The sequence below is a fragment of the Elaeis guineensis genome, chromosome 13 (assembly GCF_000442705.2).
Source record: "Elaeis guineensis isolate ETL-2024a chromosome 13, EG11, whole genome shotgun sequence".
Classification (NCBI taxonomy): domain Eukaryota; kingdom Viridiplantae; phylum Streptophyta; class Magnoliopsida; order Arecales; family Arecaceae; genus Elaeis; species Elaeis guineensis.
Window position 1 is genome coordinate 57,232,790 of NC_026005.2, and position 20,789 is coordinate 57,253,578.

The window sequence follows — 20,789 nt, forward strand, 5'->3', positions numbered from 1 at the left end:
CCGGACTCCTATGGGAGCCAGACTTCATCCCCGACTCCAACTGCAGGAAGACTTCATCCGGACTCCTACGGGAGCCGGACTTCATCCCCGACTCCAGCCACAGGTAGTCTTCATCCGGACTCCTACGGGAGCCGAGCTTCCGCCTAGAACTCCTGTTGCAGGTAGACCTCATCCGAACTCCTACAAAGGTTAGACTCCGAACTTCTACCGCAAACGACCTACCCCGAGCTTCTGCTACAAGCGGTCTACTTCAAATTTCTACTACGAGCGGTCCGCACTGGATTTTCACTGTAAGCCTTCACCCGAGCTCCCATTGTGGATGCATTCCTCCTGGATCTCCGTTGCAGGCAGGCTTCGACCGAGTTCCCTCGATGAATGATCCCCATCCGAACTCCTACGGAGATCGGACTCCGACCGAACTCTTGTAGCAGACAAATTTCGGACGAATTCCTATGACACATGGATTCTAGCAGTCGGACCCCTCCAGCGGATGAACCTCTCCAGCGCCATCCGACACCCACTGATCGGTCGACCCTCTATCGAATTCTGCGTGAAATCAAACTTCGTCTGCAGAAAGCCTCTGACTGAGCTCCTACAGCGAATGGCCCTCGCCTGTAGTATTAACGCCCAACAGCACCCAACGGTAGAAGGCTCGCCAGCAACATCCGAGCTCCTCTCGGATGGATAGCTGCCTCTCTCCGCCAGACGCTTCAACTGAGCTTCGGCCGACTGGCCTGGACTCCCTGACAGGCCACAGTAATGGCCACGACTCTGCTCCACTTCCTACGATGGATATCGCGCAGCTTCACCACTCCTTGGCAGGCCGCAGTAATGGCCACGACTTTGCTCCACTTCCTGCGATGAATTTTGAGCGGCTCCTCCACTCTCTGGCAAGTCGCGACAACGGACGTGGCTCCACTCCCCACAACAAACTCCATGTGGTGGGCCACGGTGATGGCCACGATTTCGCTCCACTACTCTTCATAACAAACTCCTCCTGACCCCGAGCGGCCCACTGCCAGACGGTTACAAACGTCGCTATCAGTCTGTTTCACCCTCTGCCTATAAAAGGGGGACCCCATATACGTTATTCTCTAAGCTCTAATTTCTATCCCAAAAACTCTGCTAAAATTTTTTTTCGAGCACTCCATTCTTGTTGAGACAGAGAACTGACTTGAGCATCAGAGGGTCTTACCGGAGTAATCCTAACTCTGGTTTAGACTTTCTTTGCAGGTCCCGACGGCGACCGCGACTCCTTCTACTCCAGCCTCTCCGATGCAGACAGATTTTTGCACCAACACATATTTTTTATATTTTTTATATTATCAATACTATTAATCCTATACTAATAAATTTTATTACTAATTAGTAAATAATTTTTATTATCATAATTAGATAATTATAATTGACTTCTATTTTTTTATTTACATTTACTACTTTTAATTGACTATTTATATAAAATTACTCTATTTAAATTAAATTTACTTAGTTATTTCTATAATTAACATATAAATAAATTAATTTATCAAATTATTTATCAAATTATATTAAATTAGAATTAAATATTTATATATATTTATATTATTATAAATTATAAAGATCATTGTTAATCCTGTTGAAGCAAAAATCCACCGACGTCGGAGAAGCTGGAGTCGAGGGAGTCGCGGTCGCCGTCGGGACCTACAAAGAAAGTCTAAACCAGAGTTGGGGGTGCTCCGGAAAGACCCTCCGACGCTCAAGTCAGTTCTCTGCCTCAACAAGAATGGAGTGCTCGAACAAAAATTTTAGCAGAGTTTTTAGATAGAGATTAGTGCTTAGAGAATAACATATATGGGGGTCCCATTTTTATAGGCGGAGGGCATAACAGATTGACAGCGACGTCTGTAACCGCCTGGTGGTGGGTCGTTCGGGGCTATGAGGAGTTTGTTACGGAGAGTAGTGGAGTGGAGTCATGGCCATCGCCGTGGCCTGCCACGTGGAGCCTGTTGTGGAGAGTGGAGTGATGTCCGTTGTCATGACTTGCCAGAGCATGATGGAGCCCCGTGGGATCCATTATAGGAAGTGGAGCAGAGTCGCGGCCATTACTGTGGCCTGCCAGGGAGTCCAGGCCTGTCGGTCGAAGCTCGGTTGGGGTGTCTTGTGGAGAGGGATAGCTCTCCATCTGAGAGGAGCTCGGATTTTGCTGGCGAGCTTTCTACCGTTGGGTGCCTTGGGTGCTAGTACTGCAGGCGAAGGTCATCTGCTGTAGAAGCTCGGTCAGGAGCTTTCTGTAGACGAAGTTCAGTTTCACACAAAATCCGACAGAAGGTCGACCGGCAGTGGATGTCGGATGGCCCTGGAGAGGTTCACCCACTGGAGGGGTTCGGCTACTGGAGCCCGTGCATCGTAGGAGTTCGTCCAGAATCTATCCGCTACAGAAGTTCGATCGGAGTCTGGTTCCCGTAGAAGTCCGGATGGGGATCATTTGTTGAGGAAGCTCGGCCGAAGCCTGCCTGCAATAGAAGTCCAGAAGAAATTTGTTCACAAGGGAAGCTCGGGTGGAGGCTTACAGTAGAAATCCGACGCGGATCGCTCGTAGTAGAAATTTGAAGTAGATCGCTTGTAGCAGAAGCTCGGAGTAGATCGCTTGTAGCAGAAGCTCGGAGTAGATTGCTTGTAGCAGAAGCTCGGAGTCTGGCCCTTGTAAGAATTCGGATGAGGTCTACCTGCAATGGAAGCTCAGGACTGAAGTTCGGCTCCCGTAGGAGCTCGAACGAAGTCTACCTGTAGTAGGAGTTCGAGGAAGAAGTCTGGCTCCCGTAGGAGCCCGGATGAAACCCAGAAGGCGGTCGACCACCATAGAAACTTGGATGGAGCCCGTTCGTCGTGGAGATCTGCTGTTGGAAAAGTTCGGCCACTGACGAACTAATGTAGTTCTGAAAGAAATTCAGATTGGAGTCGATCGAATCCTATCGAAAAAGATTCGGAAGGGGTCCGGAGAATGGTTGACCCTTGTAGGAGATCAACCGATGGTAGAATCCAGAGAGTACTTGGAGCAGCCTGATGGACAACCGAAGAAGCTTATCGTTGGAGAAGCCCAGGAGATGCAGCAGGAGTTCGTCCATCGGGGGAACCCGGTCGACACTTGTAGAAGAAGCTGTGGGAGTTTATCCGTCGGCAGAACTTGGGAATATTGTGGAAGCTCGGCCGCTGGAGAGATTCGGAAAGATGTCGCCCAAGGTTGGACGTCGGCAGAGTCCCGGGAGGGTCACTCCTGGTACGAACTTTAGCTGGGGGGATATTTTATACCCAACACCAGTCCTCCTACTTTCGAGTTCGAGTTTCGAATGAAGGAAGTATGGAGAAATTTTTACAGCCGAAGTTGCACCCTTGAATTCTGCACGCGACCGCCCTCAGAAATCCTGGCATTTAATGCGCACATGCCGGAGTCTTTTCAAATCGGGGTGATCCGAAGAAACTTTTTGAAATTTTCACTGGAGTGTTGCTCTAGGTACGGTGCAATAATGGCCTTGCCAGCTGTCAGCCGCTTTTAGCCGCCTGCTGCGGCGAGTGGGACATGTGGTGAATATGGGTCGGCCTGGGGAGATCCGCAATCATTATATGCCGGATCTCAGGGTCTATTTAAACCCGCCCTTCTTCCTCCAGGAGTTTCATTCTGCCTGAAAGTCCTGTTGGTGCCCGTCTTCTTTCTAAGAGCTCTGACCTTCCTCAACGTCTGTTTTGGCCCGAGGTGTTCTTCGAGTCATCCCTGTCCCTACATCTCTACATCCTTCAGAGCAGCTTAGGTTAGTTCCAGAACTTTCGTTCCTTCTCTCGTCATTTAGGTGTTCCTTCTTCTTCATTTTTCTTTTGCCGCATTCCACCTGTCTGGTTTCCCACGGACCTTTCATCTCTTATTTCTTTCGATTTTTTTGAGATTTTTAGGGTTTTTGCTTGAAATGTCTTCTGGCACCTCTGCCTTTAGCGGTTTCAGGAGTTCGTCTGCCTCAGTCCCTCAGAACCCTCATACTGTAGATGAACCCATATCTAGGGCTGGGCCTCGTCTGATTTTTGCGTCGGACGTCATTCCCTGTTCTCTGACTCCGGACGAACTTCTACTGATAAGGGTTCAGTATGGAGTTCCTCCAAAGTACGATCTGGAGCTTTCTGATCCTGCCCACCGGGCTAGCACCCCCCACTTGGCCGTTTCTATCTGTACCAAGAGGCCTTCCATGCCGGGCTTCGACTCCCGCTTCCGTCCTTCATCATCATTTTTTTTCATTTTCTAGACATTTCTTTAGCTTCAGTCGCGTCGAACTCCTTTAGGTTTTTGATAGGGTTCCTCTCCCTTTGCCACATAGTCGAAGTTCAGCCATTTCTTCCTTTGTTTAGGTATTTTTACACCCTCAAGCACCACCCCTTGGCAAAGGACTGGTGGTACTTCTCCCTCCAGTTCGGCAAGAAGGGGTTGCTGAAAGGTGCTCCCTCTTCTATCCATAACTGGAAGGGGAAGTACCTTTACATCCAATGTCCGACCTTAAAGCTGGGATTGCCCCCTTGGGGCTCCCTGAGGGACTCTATCCGTCGGGCTCCTAGCCTGGGAGAGGACAACCTTCAAGCCTCCCAGAAACTTCTTAGTTATCCAACTCCTTCCCTTTCCAACCTTCTGAAGGAGCAATTTCTGTTCAACATCAGCTTGAGTCTCCTGGATCCTGCGAGTATTCCATCTTTCCTTTTCTTCTTCTTTTCTTCTTCTCTCCCCTCTTTTTTTTTTTTTTTTTTTTTAACCATGCGTCACCTCTTCCTCTTTTCACTCCGTTGCTGATCTCTTTTTTTTCTCTCTCTTTTTTTTTTTTTAGGAATAGACATCGAAGCAGCACGGATGCTTGCCAGGGGCCTCAAGGTTCACAAAAGAAAAGGCGCTGCGGCCTCCGGGTTGGCAAAGAAGGCCAGAACGGAGGAGACGAGCTCGGCCACGCCTGCCCAGGCGGCCCTCACTGTCGATGTTCCTTCAGACGCCGAGCCCCCAGTTCCCCGAGCCTCTTTGAGGAGTTCTCCCACCAAGGTTCCCGCTTCAGGGGCCCGCTCCCAGGAGGTGCCAGGGGTTAAGAGGGGGAGGAGAAAGAAGATGGTGGCCTGCAGGGTCAGCGATCGTCGAGCTGCCATCGAAGAATCCCATGGCTCTGAGGAAGAGCCGGTGGAGAATCCCTTTAATGATAGGGACCTGATAAAGCGATTGGTCGACAGGTGCATCCTGCCCGAAGTCGCCCAGAGGATCGTTCGTGCTGATCCCGAACAGCGGGTTTGGGACTCTCTGGGGTCCTTTCTCGAGGTAAGCAGATTCACTTTCCTCTTTCCCCTCGCTCCTTCATTCAATTAACTTCTCAGCTTTTATTCTGACCTTTTGGCCGCCCTTGCAGATCGGGCACCAGCTCCTCACCAACATCGAGGCGATGAACAAGGCGAGGAGGGACGCTATCCAGGTGGAGGAAGGTCACCGGGCTGAGGCCGCCCGCCTCAAGGAAAAGACTGCCGAGGTAGCCAACCTCCAAGAGGCACTTGAGAAAGAAAAGCAGGCCTCGAAGGAGATGGTGAGGAAGGCGGAGGCCGAGGTCGCAAATTTGACAGAGCAGATTTCGGTTCTGATCTCAGAGGCCAGGGGCCAAGCGGTGGAGGAGTTCAAAGCCTCCACTGAAATGAGGGACCTGAACGTCAAGTTTGGCCAAGATGCATTCATCAAATAATTCGAGCTCTGCCAAGAGAAGATGGTCAAGAAATTTTTCGAGCTCGACTTTAGCTTCTTGGATGAGGCATCTGAAGATGATGCCGGGCCCTCTCCTACTGCCGCTGCCACCGCAACCCCCCTTCCAAGAACACCGGGCTCCCCAATTCCTACTTCGAAGGTCTGAGACCTCTGACTTTGTATTTTTCTTTCACTACGATTTTTCTTTTTCCTTTTGTCTTTAAGAGACATTCAATCAATAAAATTGGGCTCCTCCTTATGGGGAACTTCTCTTCTCTTTTCTTTTTTCTTTCTGCAATGAGCCGTGCCTTGACGCTTTTGTCTCCCGATGGTAGTGTCCTGTCGAAGTGCTTCCCTTGCCACAGAGAGTTCCGCTGAGGTCTATGATCCGATATCTGAGGAAGAAAGTCTGTCATTTAACAAAAAAGTCGAGGGAGATGGAGGACGAACTTCGTAGGCTGAGGGAGAGCCACTCAGAGGCCACTGAGGAGGCCACCTACTTCCGGAACCTCCACGTGAAAGGGATCATGGATTACGGTCGGAGGAAGGCAAACTTCGAGAAGGAGCTCGAGGAACATAAGATGCGCACCAGCGACTGATCTTGGGCTCAGGCTTCCAAGATCAGCTCTCTTAGAGCGGAGCTGTCGGCTACACGGGAGAAGATCGGACAGCTGGAAGGAAGCTCGTCCTGACTTTCGACTCGGGCCGACCACGACTAAGAATGGTCGAAGAAGTTCTCCGACCTTCAACAACAGCTCCAGGATGCCAAGGAGAACTACAATGCATACCGGGCTGGCTGGTGCAAGCAGGTGGACGACTACAGGAGGAAGCTCAGGATAGCGACCGACGAGGTTGCCCGCCTTCAAAGGCAGTTATCTGAAGGAGCCAAGTTCATCCCTGTTCGGGACCCCGACGAACTCCAATCCCTGAGAGGAACCATAGAAGAACTATCCGTCACCCTTGGAGAGGGGAGGACCGAGCTGCAGCAGTTGAAGATCCAGCTGGTATACGAGCAGCAGGCGGTCAAGGACACGGAGGCGGCGTCTGAGGTCCTAAGAAAAAGGCTCCGAGAGGCGGAGAATGAAAGCCAACAATTTCATCAGATGTATCTGGAGATACTAATAAGGGAGAAAGAATTGGAAGAAGAAGTCGAAAGCTTAAGGCACACCCTGATGAGGGTCAAAGCCGAAAGTTCGAAGTCGGAAGAAGCCGGGCTCCCTTAGGGCTCTTTTTGCCTTCCATCCTTCTATGTGTTCTCTTTTTCTGTTCTTATCATTTTTCTTTTTCTGGGCCTTCTGGGCTCTGTAAGGTATACCTTGTTAACAAAATGGAAAGGAGATTTTTTGTTACCTTGTCCGCGTGTTGTGTTGAATTGTCGTCCGTCGGACTTCTTTCATTTTTTATCTTGTTCGATGTCGATGTTGTCTGAAGGTTTCTTGTTCATTTTTGTATTAGGTCATCATTACCGAATTTCTTTTGTCTTTTGATTTGTTCGACGTCGACATCATTTGAAGGTTCCTAGCCGTTGTCGTGTTGATTTGCCTTTTCGTTCATGACCGTAGATCTCTCTTTCTCTTTCTCCTTTTTCTCTTTTTTCTTATCAGATCTTGAATGATCGGATCTTAGTTGGCGTCAGGATGAGGTTCTCCTTCTATCCCTGATGTAGTCGATTTCAGCTCAGGTTAGGATGAGATTCTCCTCCTGTTCCTAACAGAGCTGTGGAGGCACATATGGGCATTGCAGGGCCTCTCCCCCCATCCGTTCTAAAAGTAACCGGGCCTTCGACTTTGCTCATGTTAGGGCGAGGTTCTCCTCCTATCCCTAACAGGGCTGTGGGGGCACATATGGGCATTGCAAGGCCTCTCCCCCCATCCGATCTAAGGAGAATCGGGCCTTCGACTTTGCTCATGTTAGGGTGAGGTTCTCCTCCTGTCCCTAACAGGGCTGTGGGGGCACATAAGGGCGTTGTAGGGCCTCTCCCCCCATTTGATCTAAAAGTAATCGGGCCTTCGATTTTGCTCATGTTAGAGCGAGATTCTCCTCCTATCCCTAACAGGGCTGTGGGGGCACATAAGGGCGTTGTAGGGCCTCTCCCCCCATCCGATCTAAAAGTAACCGGGCCTTCGACTTTGCTCATGTTAGGGCGAGGTTCTCCTCCTGTCCCTAACAGGACTGTGGGGGCACATATGAGCGTTGTAGGGCCTCTCTCCCCATCCGGTCTAAAAATAATCGGACCTTCGACTTTGCTCATGTTAGGATAAGGTTCTCCTCCTGTTCCCAGCATGGCTTTGTTTTCGTTGTCTGAAGGAGTTATCCCCTGTCGTTATGAGTCCATGCCAAAAGAGAAAGATATACAAATTTGAAAGAAATCTTGATTTAAAGCAAAGTCGTTAGTAATACATTTATAGGTTTTTCAAATCCTATGGTCGTAGAAGGTCTGCTCCCGTCGAGGTCCTTCAGAGATAGAGTTGATGATCCCAATTGGAGGCTGATCTTCAGGCTGCTCTTCCCTCCTCGGCAGCTTAGGTTATGGCAGGGCCCTTGGTCGATCCTCTCTACCCTCAGGCCGACGTCGAATGAACCTGTCGAGCTGACCTCGTCTGATGAGCTCCTCGATCTCATCTCGGAGTTGAATGCATTCCTCTATGTCGTGGTTGTGGTCGTGATGGTAGAGGCAAAACTTATTAGGATTGCACTTCCTGGGGTGTGTGCGCATCCTTTCTGGCCTTGGGAGCTGCTCCCTGACCTCCATCAGCACCTGGGTTTTCGATGCGTTGAGGGGGGCATAGCTGCAGAATCTTCCTGGGGGAGAGCCTCATCGAACCCTACAGTCCAGGCTTCTCTGCCTACGTGCTTGGGGAGGAGTCTAGGCGCGCTTGTGCCCGGGAGGAGTCCGAGAACATGGCCGAGCTTCACTCGGCCCTCTTTCAACTACGGGCTTGCTGGAGTTGCCCGCCTGCCGCTCCTTCGCGGCTTCCTCGTCCTTCAGCTTGAAGGCTTCCTCTGCTCGGGCATATCCTTCGGCCCGAGCCAGCAGATCGGCAAAGTCTCTAGGATACTTCTTTTCCAAGGAGAAGAGGAGGTCATTTTTTTGAAGGCCACTCTTTAAGGTGGCCATTGCAACCGATTGGTCCAGGTTCTGGACCTCCAGGGCGGTGGCGTTGAAGCGGTTGATGTAAGCTTGGATGGATTCTTCCTCCTTTTGCTTGATGTTGATGAGGGACTCCGAACCTCGCCGGGGACATCGGCTGCTGACAAAATGAGCCATGAACTAGTGACTCATCTGGTCAAAGGAGAAGATTGTACCCGGCTTCAGTGTCGAGTACCAATTCCTTGCTGCTCCCTTCAAGATAGATGAAAAAGCTCGACACAAGATGGCATCTGGTGCACCATGAAGTAGCATCATGGTCCGGAAGGCCTCCAGGTGGTCGACCGGGTCCGAGATCCCATCGTAGCTTTCGAATTGGGGGAGCTTGAAGTTCGGCAGGATTGGTTCCTGCATGATCATTTGAGAGAAAGAAGGGTCAGTGCAGATGTCCTCACCATAAGCAGTGGGAGTGCGGTGGAGCTCTTCGATCCATCAGTTCATCTCTTAGAATCTCTGATCCAGGAGGTCCTCTCGATTGCGGGCCTCAAGGGTCTTCTGGTGGAGCGGAGGCAGGGACTCTCCGGGGGTTGAATCATGATCGGATGGAGGACTCTCCGCCTTCTATTTTTCTTTTCTGGGAAAGATAGGGCGGCTGACCCATGTGGCCCATCTGGTCGTCAGATTCTGGAACTCTGGTGATGCTCTTTCCAGCCGCACCGATGTCTGCGACTGCTGCGGCTGCTGCTGCATGGCCTACACTGCTTCGGTGAGGCCTCTGACCTGTTGAACCAGCAGGTCAAACTGCTCCATGCCAATTGCCATCGTCGTCGTCGGAGGAGCCTAAAAAATTAGAGATGAGGCTGGGGCTTGCGGAGCTCACTGAGATCTGGCCACGGAGGCCATTGACCACCTGATGGATGCCCTTCGGGGAGACATCAGGTGGAGATCAGGCAAGCAACCGGAGGAGGAGATGTCGGAGAAGATGACAGGAGGTGGTCCCGTTGAGCGCTCCTTTAAGAACAAGGGTACTATGAAGACACAGGCCCCTTCCTCTAGCGTCAATCCTGTTGAAGTAAAAATCCACCGACGTTAGAGAAGCTAGAGTTGAGGGAGTCGCGGTCACCGTCGGGACCTGCAAAAAAAGTCTAAACCAGAGTTGGGGGTGCTCCGGCAAGACCCTCCGACGCTCAAGTTAGTTCTCTGCCTCAACAAGAATGGAGTGCTCGAATGAAAATTTTAGCAGAATTTTTAGATAGAGATTAGAGCTTAGAGAATAACATATCTGGGGGTCCCCTTTTTATAGGCGGAGGGCGTAACAGATTGACAGCGACGTCTGTAACCGCCTGGTGGTGGGCCGTTCGGGGCCATGAGGAGTTTGTTATGGAGAGTAGTGGAGTGGAGTCGTGGCCATCGCCGTGGCCTGCCACGTGGAGCCTGTTGTGGAGAGTGGAGTGATGTCCATTGTCGTGACTTGCCAGAGCATGATGGAGCCACGTGGGATCCCTTATAGGAAGTGGAGCAGAGTCGCAGCCATTACTGTGGCCTGCCAGGGAGTCCAGGCCTGTCGACCGAAACTCGATTGGGGTGTCTGGTGGAGAGGGGTAGCTCTCCATCTGAGAGGAGCTCAGATGTTGCTGGCGAGCTTTCTACCATTGGGTGCCTTTGGTGCTAGTACTGTAGGCGAAGGTCATCTACTGTAGAAGCTCGGTCAGGGGCTTTCTGTGGATGAAGTTCAGTTTCACGCAGAATCCGACAGAAGGTCGACCGACAGTGGATGTCGGATGGCACTGGAGACGTTCACCCACTAGAGGGGTTCGGCTGCTGGAGCCCGTGCATCATAGGAGTTCATCCGTGTTGCTCCTTAGATTGATTTTGATGATTACAAAGCAGTTGAAGGGGTACCAATGATTTTCACTTGAAAAAGACTTATTGCTCGTCAGAGGTAAAATTATAATTTTATCAAAATCCTGATTTGATAGTATCAAATGATAGAACAAAAGATTTATGATCCAATGGTGAAAATTTTATTAATTTTGGACTTGTATTTTGAAAGATATGCATGATTGAAAATCATGAGTCGACTCATGAGTCGACTCATAGCACATGAGATGACTGGCACGCTGAAATTTCTGGCCGGCACAGACTTGGCACACCCTGTGAGTCGACCCATGAGTCGACCCCCAAGGCATGAGTCGACTCATGAGTCGACCTTTGCGGGTCTTTTTGCCAGTTTTACAGAACCATGGATCCCGTTCACTTCTGTGATGATTTTTCACAGAGGTCGACCCATGAGTCGACCCCCAGGCATGAGTCGACTCATGAGTCGACCCCTGTGATGAGATTTTTCCATAACGGTTAGTTTTTAACCCGTTTTAAATGCTCTTAATGCTCATTTAATGCAGTCTAACGGCTCTTTTTCAGTCTAAAATATTTTTCACTATTTCTTAAAGCTATAAAAGGGACAAAAATATGGAAATCAATAAGGAGAACAAAAGAAGAACAACAAGAAGAAAAGAGAGAGGATTCAAAGAGAGAGATTTAGAAAAAGGGATTTCAAGCCAACTTTTCAGTCCTAAGCAAGAACTCATTCAAAGCTTTCAAGAAGCCTTTAATCCAAGCTCACCAACTCCTCAAGTGTACATTCAAGTCTTCATCCACCTTGAGAAAATCCAAAAAGGGTCTTCTTCTCTTGAGTAAAGTGTATTTAAAGTTATATTCGCTCGTTGAAGGAGCTTTCTTTGTGCTATAAATTGTTATACTCAGTTTGAGTGATTGGTTTTGTTTTGGAAGGGTTCCAAAATAAGGAAAGGTTGATCCGAACCTAGAATTGGAGTGTATTGGGTTGGCTTGTACCCGTAAAATAAGTGGTCTAGCTTGGGATAGCTAGAGTCGGAGTTTTCGATGTTTGTATTCGGGTTGAATACAAGATTAGTGGATTGAAATTCCCAAGTAGGAGCTTGGAGAGTGGATGTAGGTGCAAGGTTGGCACCGAACCACTATAAATCTTTTTATTTGGTGTGTGTCTAATTGCTCTTCTTTATCTCTTCATTATTTTCTTGCATTCTTGCTCTTGCTATTAGCCTTGAATTAATTCTACTCACTCTATCTATTTAGCTTTGTCAAACATTTCTCATAAGTCATTAGTTAAGCTTAAAATTTTTAGAAACCCAATTCACCCCCCCTCTTGGGTTGCATAGCTGGGCAACAAGTGGTATCAGAGCCCGATGCTCTAGCCCTTCTTTGATCTAGACAATCAAAGGCCAAAGATCTATGGCAACTCATGTCGGCACCTCTCTAGCCGAGGGGCAATCCACCAACCGACCTCCACTTTTCAATGGGTCTAATTACTCCTATTGGAAAGCTCGGATGAAAATATTCATTCAAGCACTCGACTATGATATGTGGAGTATCATAGTGAACGATCCTCACACACCCACTAAAATTATAGATGGTAAGGAATCAACCAAACCCGAGAAAGAATGGGATGAAGTTGATAAGAAGATGGCCCAATTAAATACTAAAGCAATGAATGTTCTTTATTGTGCTCTTGATGCTAACAAATTTAATCGCATTTCTACTTGCTCATCTGCTAAAGAAATATGGGATAGGTTACAAGTAACCCATGAGAGAACCAATCAAGTAAAGGAGTCTAAAATCAACATGCTTGTGCATAAATATGAATTATTTAAAATGGAGCATGATGAGTCCATAACTGGAATATTTACTCGCTTTACTGATATTATTAATGGTTTAAAGAGTCTTGGTAAGTCCTATACTAACAGTGAGCTTGTAAGAAAGATTCTCAGGTCCCTACCAAGAACTTGGAAAGTCAAAGTGACTGCCATCCAAGAAGCTAAGGACTTGAACATTCTACCCTTGGAAGAGCTTCTAGGATCATTGATGACTCATGAACTGAGCATGAAGCAACATCAAGAGGAAGAAGTCAAAAAGAAAAGAACCATTGTTCTCAAATCCACAGCTCCACCAGATGAAGAAACTGATGACACTGAAGATGAAGAACAGGATGAAGAGATGGCACTCATTACCCGAAGATTCAAGAAATTTTTGAGAAAAAGGAAACAGTGGATGAGGAAGAGGCCATTCATAAAAGGAGAACAGAGCAAAGAAAAAGAGAAAAACCAATCCCTTATCTGTTACGAATGCAAGAAGCCAGGATACTTCAAATCCGAATGCCCACAACTGAAGAAAGGTCCCAAGAAGTACAAGAAGAAGGCCATGATAGCCACTTGGAGTGTGAGTGATGACTCAAGCTCCGATGAGGAAAACTCAACCGAACAAGCCAACCTGTGTCTTATGGCACACGAAAATGAGGTAATTTCTGAAACTCCTAGTGACTTTACATTTGAAGAATTACATGAAGCTTTCTATGATTTAGTTGATGAATTAAAGAAACTAGGAATGAAGAACAAAGAGCTAAAATTGAAAAATCAATCTTTATTGAAACAAACTGAAAACATTTCAATTGAGAAATCCACTCTGCTTCGAGAAAATCAAAGCTTAAAGAATGAAATTGCCAAGCTAAAACCAATAGTAGAAAAGTTCACCTTGAGTTCAAATAAACTCAATATGATTCTTGATAATCAAAAAGCCGTGTATGATAAGGCTGGACTTGGCTATAACCCCTTGAAGAAACAAAAATATCTGAAAAATATTTATGTAAACTCTTTAAGTAACAAGTCTTCTAATATTACTTGCTTCAAATGTGGTAGAGTAGGACATAAGTCATACACTTGCTTCTCTAACAAGTCTGCAAACTCAACTATAAAGAAAATATGGGTTCCAAAAGGAACCATTATGACTAACCAAAAAGGACCCAAGAAAGCTTGGGTACCTAAAACAAAAACTTGACTTTTGCTTGCAGGTGTGTCTAGCATCCCAAGGAGGAAACAGGAAATGGTATCTTGACAGTGGATGCTTGAGACACATGACTGGTGATGAATCCCAATTCATCACTCTTGATGCTAAGGATGGAGGGATGGTCACCTTTGGAGATAATGGCAAAGAAAAGATCATCAGTATAGGTAACATTGGTATCACTCCCTCCAAATACATTGAAAATATTTTGTTAGTTGATGGTTTAAAGCATAATTTACTAAGCATTAGTCAATTTTGTGGTAAAGGATATAAAGTTATTTTTGAATCGTCTGTTTGCATTGTAACTAGTCCTATTAATGATGGCATTAAATTTATTGGACATAGACATGATAATATTTATATGGTAGATTTAAATGATTTAGTCAAAATAAACATGCAATGCCTAGTATCCTTGAATGCTAAAGTTAATGAGACTAGTTGGCTTTGGCATCGCAGACTTGCACACATTAGCATGCATTCTCTTTCAAAATTAATTAAGAAAGAATTAGTTCTCGATTTGCCAAAACTGAATTTTGAAAAGGATAGAATTTGTGATGCATGTCAACTAGGTAAACAAACAAGAGTTTCATTTAAATCCAAAAATATTGTTTTAACCTCTAGACCTTTGGAGCTTTTGCATATGGACTTATTTGGACCTACTAGAACCACTAGTCTAGGAGGAAAATGATATGGTTTTATAATTATAGATGATTACTCTCATTTTACTTGGATTTTCTTTTTAGCACACAAAGATGAAACTTTTCATGTTTTCACTAAATTTTATCGAAAAGTCACTAATGAGAAAGGATTTTCAATTCAAAATATTCGAAGCGATCATGGAACTGAATTTGAAAATCAAGACTTTGAAAACTTTTGTGATGAAAAGGGAATTGGCCATAACTTCTCTGCTCCTAGGACACCCCAACAAAATGGGGTAGTAGAAAGGAAAAACAGAACCTTAGAAGAAATAGCCCGTACCATGCTTTGTGAAAGCAATCTTTCAAGATATTTTTGGACGGAAGCAATCAACACAGCATGTTACATTTTAAATCGTGCTTTGATTAGACAAATTTTAAAGAAAATCCCCTATGAGCTTTGGAAAGAAAGAAAACCTAATATTGCTTATTTTCATATTTTTGGTTGCTGATGTTTTGTGTTAAATAATGGTAAAGAAAGACTTGGAAAATTTGATGCAAAATCAGATGAAGCAATCTTTCTAGGTTACTCCTCCACTAGTAAAGCTTTTAGAGTTTTTAACAAAAAAACTTTAGTAGTAGAGGAGTCCATACATATTGTCTTTGATGAATCTAACGATCTTCCTTCAAGGAAGAATGAAGGTGTTGATGATGCAGATCCTCTTATAGAAGGAATGAAGGAGATCACTCTGAAAGTTTCAACAATTCAAGAGGATAAGAAACATGAAGACAAACAGGATGAGGGAGGTGAAGAACATCAAGAACAACCTCAAGGTACAAATGACCTACCCAAAGAATGGAGGTATGTTCACAATCACCCTAAGGAACTAATTATTGGTGATCCTATGCATGGGGTAAAAACTTATTTTTCACTTAGAGATGTATTTAATCATTGTGCTTTTGTATCTCATCTTGAACCAAAAACTATTGAAGAAGTTGAAAATGATTATAATTGGATTAATGCAATGCAAGAGGAACTTAATCAATTTGAAAGAAATAATGTATGGACTTTAGTATCAAGACCTAAAAATTATTCAATAATTGACACAAAATGGGTCTTTAGGAACAAATTAGATGAACATGGAAATGTAATAAGAAATAAAGCAAGATTGGTTGCTAAAGGTTATAATCAAGAAGAAGAAATTGATTTTGATGAGACCTTTGTACCTGTTGCTAGATTAGAGGCCATTAGACTTCTACTTGCATATGCTTGCTTTATGAAATTTAAATTATTTCAAATGGATGTCAAAAGTGTATTTTTGAATGGATATATTGCTGAAGAAGTCTATGTAGAACAACCCTCAGGATTTAAAAATCATGATTTTCCTAATCATATTTTTAAATTAAACAAAGCTCTATATGGATTAAAACAAGCACCTAGGGCTTGGTATGATAGGCTAAGCAAATTCTTACTAAATAATGATTTTTCAAGAGGTAATGTAGACACAACCCTCTTTATTAAAAGAAATCAAAATGATATGTTAGTTATACAAATTTATGTTGATGACATTATTTTTGGGTCTAGTAATGAATCTCTTTGTCAAGACTTTGCTAAGCTCATGTAGGAGGAGTTCGAGATGAGCATGATGGGAGAACTTACTTTCTTCCTCGAACTCCAAATCAAACAAACAAAAAAAAAATCTCCATCACCCAAAGCAAGTACACCAAGGAATTACTCAAAAGATTTGGAATGGAGAACTCCAAACCAATTGGCACACCCATGAGCCCCTCATGTAAGCTTGACAAGGATGATGAAGGTAAATGTGTAGACTTAAAGTATTATAGAGGTATGATTGGCTCTCTATTATATTTAACTACAAGTAGGCCTGATATCATGTTTAGTGTTTGTTTGTGTGCTAGATTTCAATCTAATCCTAAAGAGTCTCACTTGAATGCTGTTAAAAGAATCCTTAGATATTTAAATGGTACTCAAACTCTAGGATTATGGTACTCTAAGGACTCACTAATTGACTTAATAGGATATTCAGATGCTGATTTTGCTGGATGTAGATTAGACAGAAAAAGCACTAGTAAAACTTATCAATTTCTTGAAGTTAACCTAATCTCCTGATTTAGCAAGAAACAAAATTCGGTAGCACTGTCTACGGCTGAGGCCGAATACATTACAGTCGAAAGTTGTTGTGCTCAAATCTTGTGGATTAAGCAACAACTCGAAGACTTTGGTATCAAACTTAATGAAACACCCATAAGATGTGACAACACTAGCACCATAAATCTAACTAAAAATCCAATTCAACATTCAAGGTCTAAACATATTGAAATAAGACATCATTTTATAAGAGAACATGTTCAAAATAAAAATATAATTCTTGAATATGTTTGCACTGAAAATCAATTAGCTGATATCTTTACAAAGACCCTTAGTGAGGATAGATTCTATGAAATTAAGAGAAATCTAAGAATTCTTGATCCTTTTGCCTAAATGTTTCTCCAATTTCAAGAAATTGATGTCAAAATTTCTTTGAGCTCAATTTTCATCATCTCTCTTGGACCTAAAAGCTCAAGATTATCATTCTCACAACTTGTCATTGAGCAAAATTTCTTCTCCCAAAATTTTAAATTTTTTCAAAATTTATTCATATTTTTTCTGAATTTTTGTGATTCATGAGTCGACCCCCTAGGGTCGACCTAATGGCATACTTGAAATTCTTGGCAAACTTCCCGCGGGCTCTTTTCTTTTTAACTTAAAGCCCGTTCATGAGCCGACCCCTTCTTCTTCTTCATCTTCCTCCCTCCAAGACTCGTCGTCCTCATCTTTGTTCTCTCCAAAACCAAGGGTTTAGCCCAAAGATCATTCTCCCTTCACATCTCCACCTCAAATCACCCCTTGGGAAAAGAGCTTCTCGCATCTTTCTCCCTTGATTGAAGCGGTTGGAGCGTGCCCTAGCTTCCACCGTTCTTCTCAAAATTGTCATTTCTCTCCGCCAAAATCTCTTTCCATCCTCTAGTAACCTTCCTTCTCCTCACCCATTTGATCTTCCGAGTCTCCCTGCCTGCTCTTGTGGTGAGAATGGCCCCAAAGATGAAACTCCCTCAAAGAAGGAAATCAGTCCGTGCGCTGGAAGAAGGCATCCACAGAAAAAGGCAAGCTTCTCAGATCTCCTCTGCTCCCATTCCGGTGTCAACGTCTGTACTAGGTCCCTCTCAGTCTTCTCTTAGCCCTAGCAAAATCCCTCTCTCTGACAGAAAGGTAGAAACTGGAAAGAATGTGGATTTTAGATTCTTTGAAAAAGAAGGTTTCTCCTTTGGGACAAAGATCAAAAATCAAGGTTGGGGATTTTACTGTTCTCTCAAGGAAGTTACATATATAGACTTGGTTAGAGAGTTTTATCTAAATCTGCACTATGGCAATGGAACAGTAACTTCTACTGTTAATGGAATTGATATCTGCTTAGATCCTATTATTTTAGGAGAGATTCTACATTTGCCCTGTGAGGGATATTCTAACATGGAACTCCCAGTGAAGGAAGAGGGGATCAATGTAATTTTAGGAGGAACCTACTCGGGAAGTCTAAATAAATTAGAAGCCAAAATCTTGTCAATTGAAATGAGGATTTTATATCAATTAGTGACAAAGCTTTTCTTCCCGAGGGGTGGTAGGCATGACCTCCTTTCTGGCCGGACATATGTATAATGTTTCATGTGATCACCCAAACCCCCTTAAACCTCCCTGCTTTAATGATTGAGGCCATAAGAGAAACACTGAATAGATCCAAGGCACATCTGCCTTTTGGTATGGCCCTCACACTGGTTTTCAGGAGGTTTGGAGTCAGTTTTGAGGGGGAGACATCTGCTAAGTTTTCTCACGCAGACACCATCAACCAACACACTCTGCACCGCATGGGATTCACTAGAATTGATGGTGGTTGGATCAAGGGTACAGAAGAAAGAGCTGAGGAGAGAGCTGAGGATAGAGTTGAGGATAGAGCTAAGGAAGAAGGTCCCTCATCTCCTCTTCATGACTTCAGGGCAGCATCCCCAGATATCCAGTTTGTTTCAAATCCAGAGGCTGGCCCTTCAGAGTCCACCAGGAGGTACACACCAGTTCAGCAGCCAGACAGCAGAGCACCTCCTTCAGAGTTCAGATTGGCTAATGATCAGATTGAGCAGATTTCTCAGCGTGTGGTTTCATTGCTTTCTCGTCAGTGGAGCACTTCTACATTTGCACCTGGATTCACATCATTAGATACATCTGATCAGACCTTGATCTCCCATATCTCCACTGTATTTCAGTTGATCTCAGATCAGTCTGTTCGGATTCAGCAGCTCGAGGATTGTATTTTGAGACTGACTGGGAGAGTACTTGACTTGCAGGGGCAAGTCTTAGCTTTGGCCCATCCTCAGCCATAGGAGTGCACTATTGAGGTCACAGACCTTACTGTGGAGGCTGGCAGACTCAGAGATGTATTGGAGGATGGTTATGAGTTCTTGAGGAGAGAGATCAGAGGCTCTAGTGAGCATACTTCTACACAGTTCACTGCATTGCTTCAGTCTGTTTCGAGAGCTCTGAACATTCTTGATTCCATCAGGCTCTCTCTTGCAGTCCAGTCTTTGACCTCTGAACATTCTCAGCCTTCAGGATCATCTCGCCCACCTACTCGTGCCAGCACCTCCACTTGTGGCAGAGGCAGACGGGGTAGAGGATGAGCTCTTGGTCGTGATCCATCATCTTCCCACCCTATCTCTGATACATCTGATTATGATCCATAGAGTCATGTGTTCTACTAGATCCTTGTTGATTAGTCATGTCTGTTGTTCTTTCTAGGATCTGTCTTTTGGGCCATGTAATGATGTTAACTAGTTGACTTTTATATTATGAAATATGTATTGAAACAACTATGGTTTTAATCATCTTTTAATTATATATCTACTCTTTGTAATGGTATCAATCATCTCTTGATTATATATCTTCTCTTTGTTGCTAATTCATATCTATGGTACTCAATGACATATTTTATTTTATGATTGCTGTATTCAGGGAGAGTAAACATTAATGTCAGTAAAATTAATGATTAGCACAAGAAGTTTGAAGAAATAAAAAGAGAGAGAGAAAATATATTCAAAAAAAAGAGGGGGAGTTAACAATGTTTGATGATGTCAAAAAGGGAGAGAAATTAAAGAAAAATATCAAAAGCAAGATTATTAAATGACTTAAAAATACAATGAGTGAATTGCTAAGCAAAAGTATCAAAAGAAAGATAAATAAAAGACTTAAAAATAAAATGAGTGAATTGAGAGAAATTAAAATATCAAAAATAAGATTGCTAACAAAATGAATGAATTGCTAAGCACAAAGCAAATGAGCAACCTTTAAAATTACTTCTTAGACATGCTCTGATATGCTTTAAAATTAGACATGCTCTGATACATCTTAAAATTTGACATGCTCTGATATACTTTACAATTAATTCTTAGACATGCATTGATACACTTAATTATTAAACTTGCTCTGATACTAAAACTAAATAATCAAATGAGAATGAGCAAATTTTTAAGAAGCAACTTGCTCTGATACTAAAACTAAATAATCAAATGAGAATGAAAAAATTTTCAAGATGCTAAAAAATTTGAAAAACAAGCAAATGAGCAAATGAGATATTTTCAAACATGCAATTCTCAAATCATAAAGTAAATTCTGCTTTGCTCTGATAACAAAAACAAATTTTCTACTCTGATACCAAAATCACATAATCAAATGAGCAAATTTTTAAATCATTAAGCAATAGGCAAATTAGTTATGCAAATGGGTACATGTATCACATGCCAAAAGAATCAATCTTCTTTTCAAGCAAATGCACTTATAAGTAATTTTTAAGTTGGTAGTAAATTTCCTATTTATCTTCAAACTACCTATAATGCATTTCATTCCTTTGAAATTCATGATCATTGATTCACATAGATGCTTTTGTTCAAGTGTTTTGTCATCATCAAAAAGGGGGAGATTGTTGCTCCTTAGATTGATTTTGATGATTACAAAGCAGTTGAAGGGGTACCAATGATTTTCACTTGAAAAAGACTTATTGCTCGTCAGGGGCAAAATTGTAATTTTACCAAAATCCTGATTTGATAGTATCAAATGATAGAACAAAAGATTTGTGATCCAATGGTAAAAATTTTATTGATTTTGGACTTGTATTTTGAAAGATATGCATGATTGAAAATCATGAGTCGACTCATGAGTCGACTCATAGCACATGAGATGACTGGCACGCTGAAATTCCTGACCGGCACAGACTTGGCACACCCTGTGAGTCGACCCATGAGTCGACCCCCAAGGTATGAGTCGACTCATGAGTCGACCTCTGCGGGTCTTTTTGCCAGTTTTACAGAACCATGGATCCCGTTCACTTCTGTGACGATTTTCCACAGAGGTCGACCCATGAGTCAA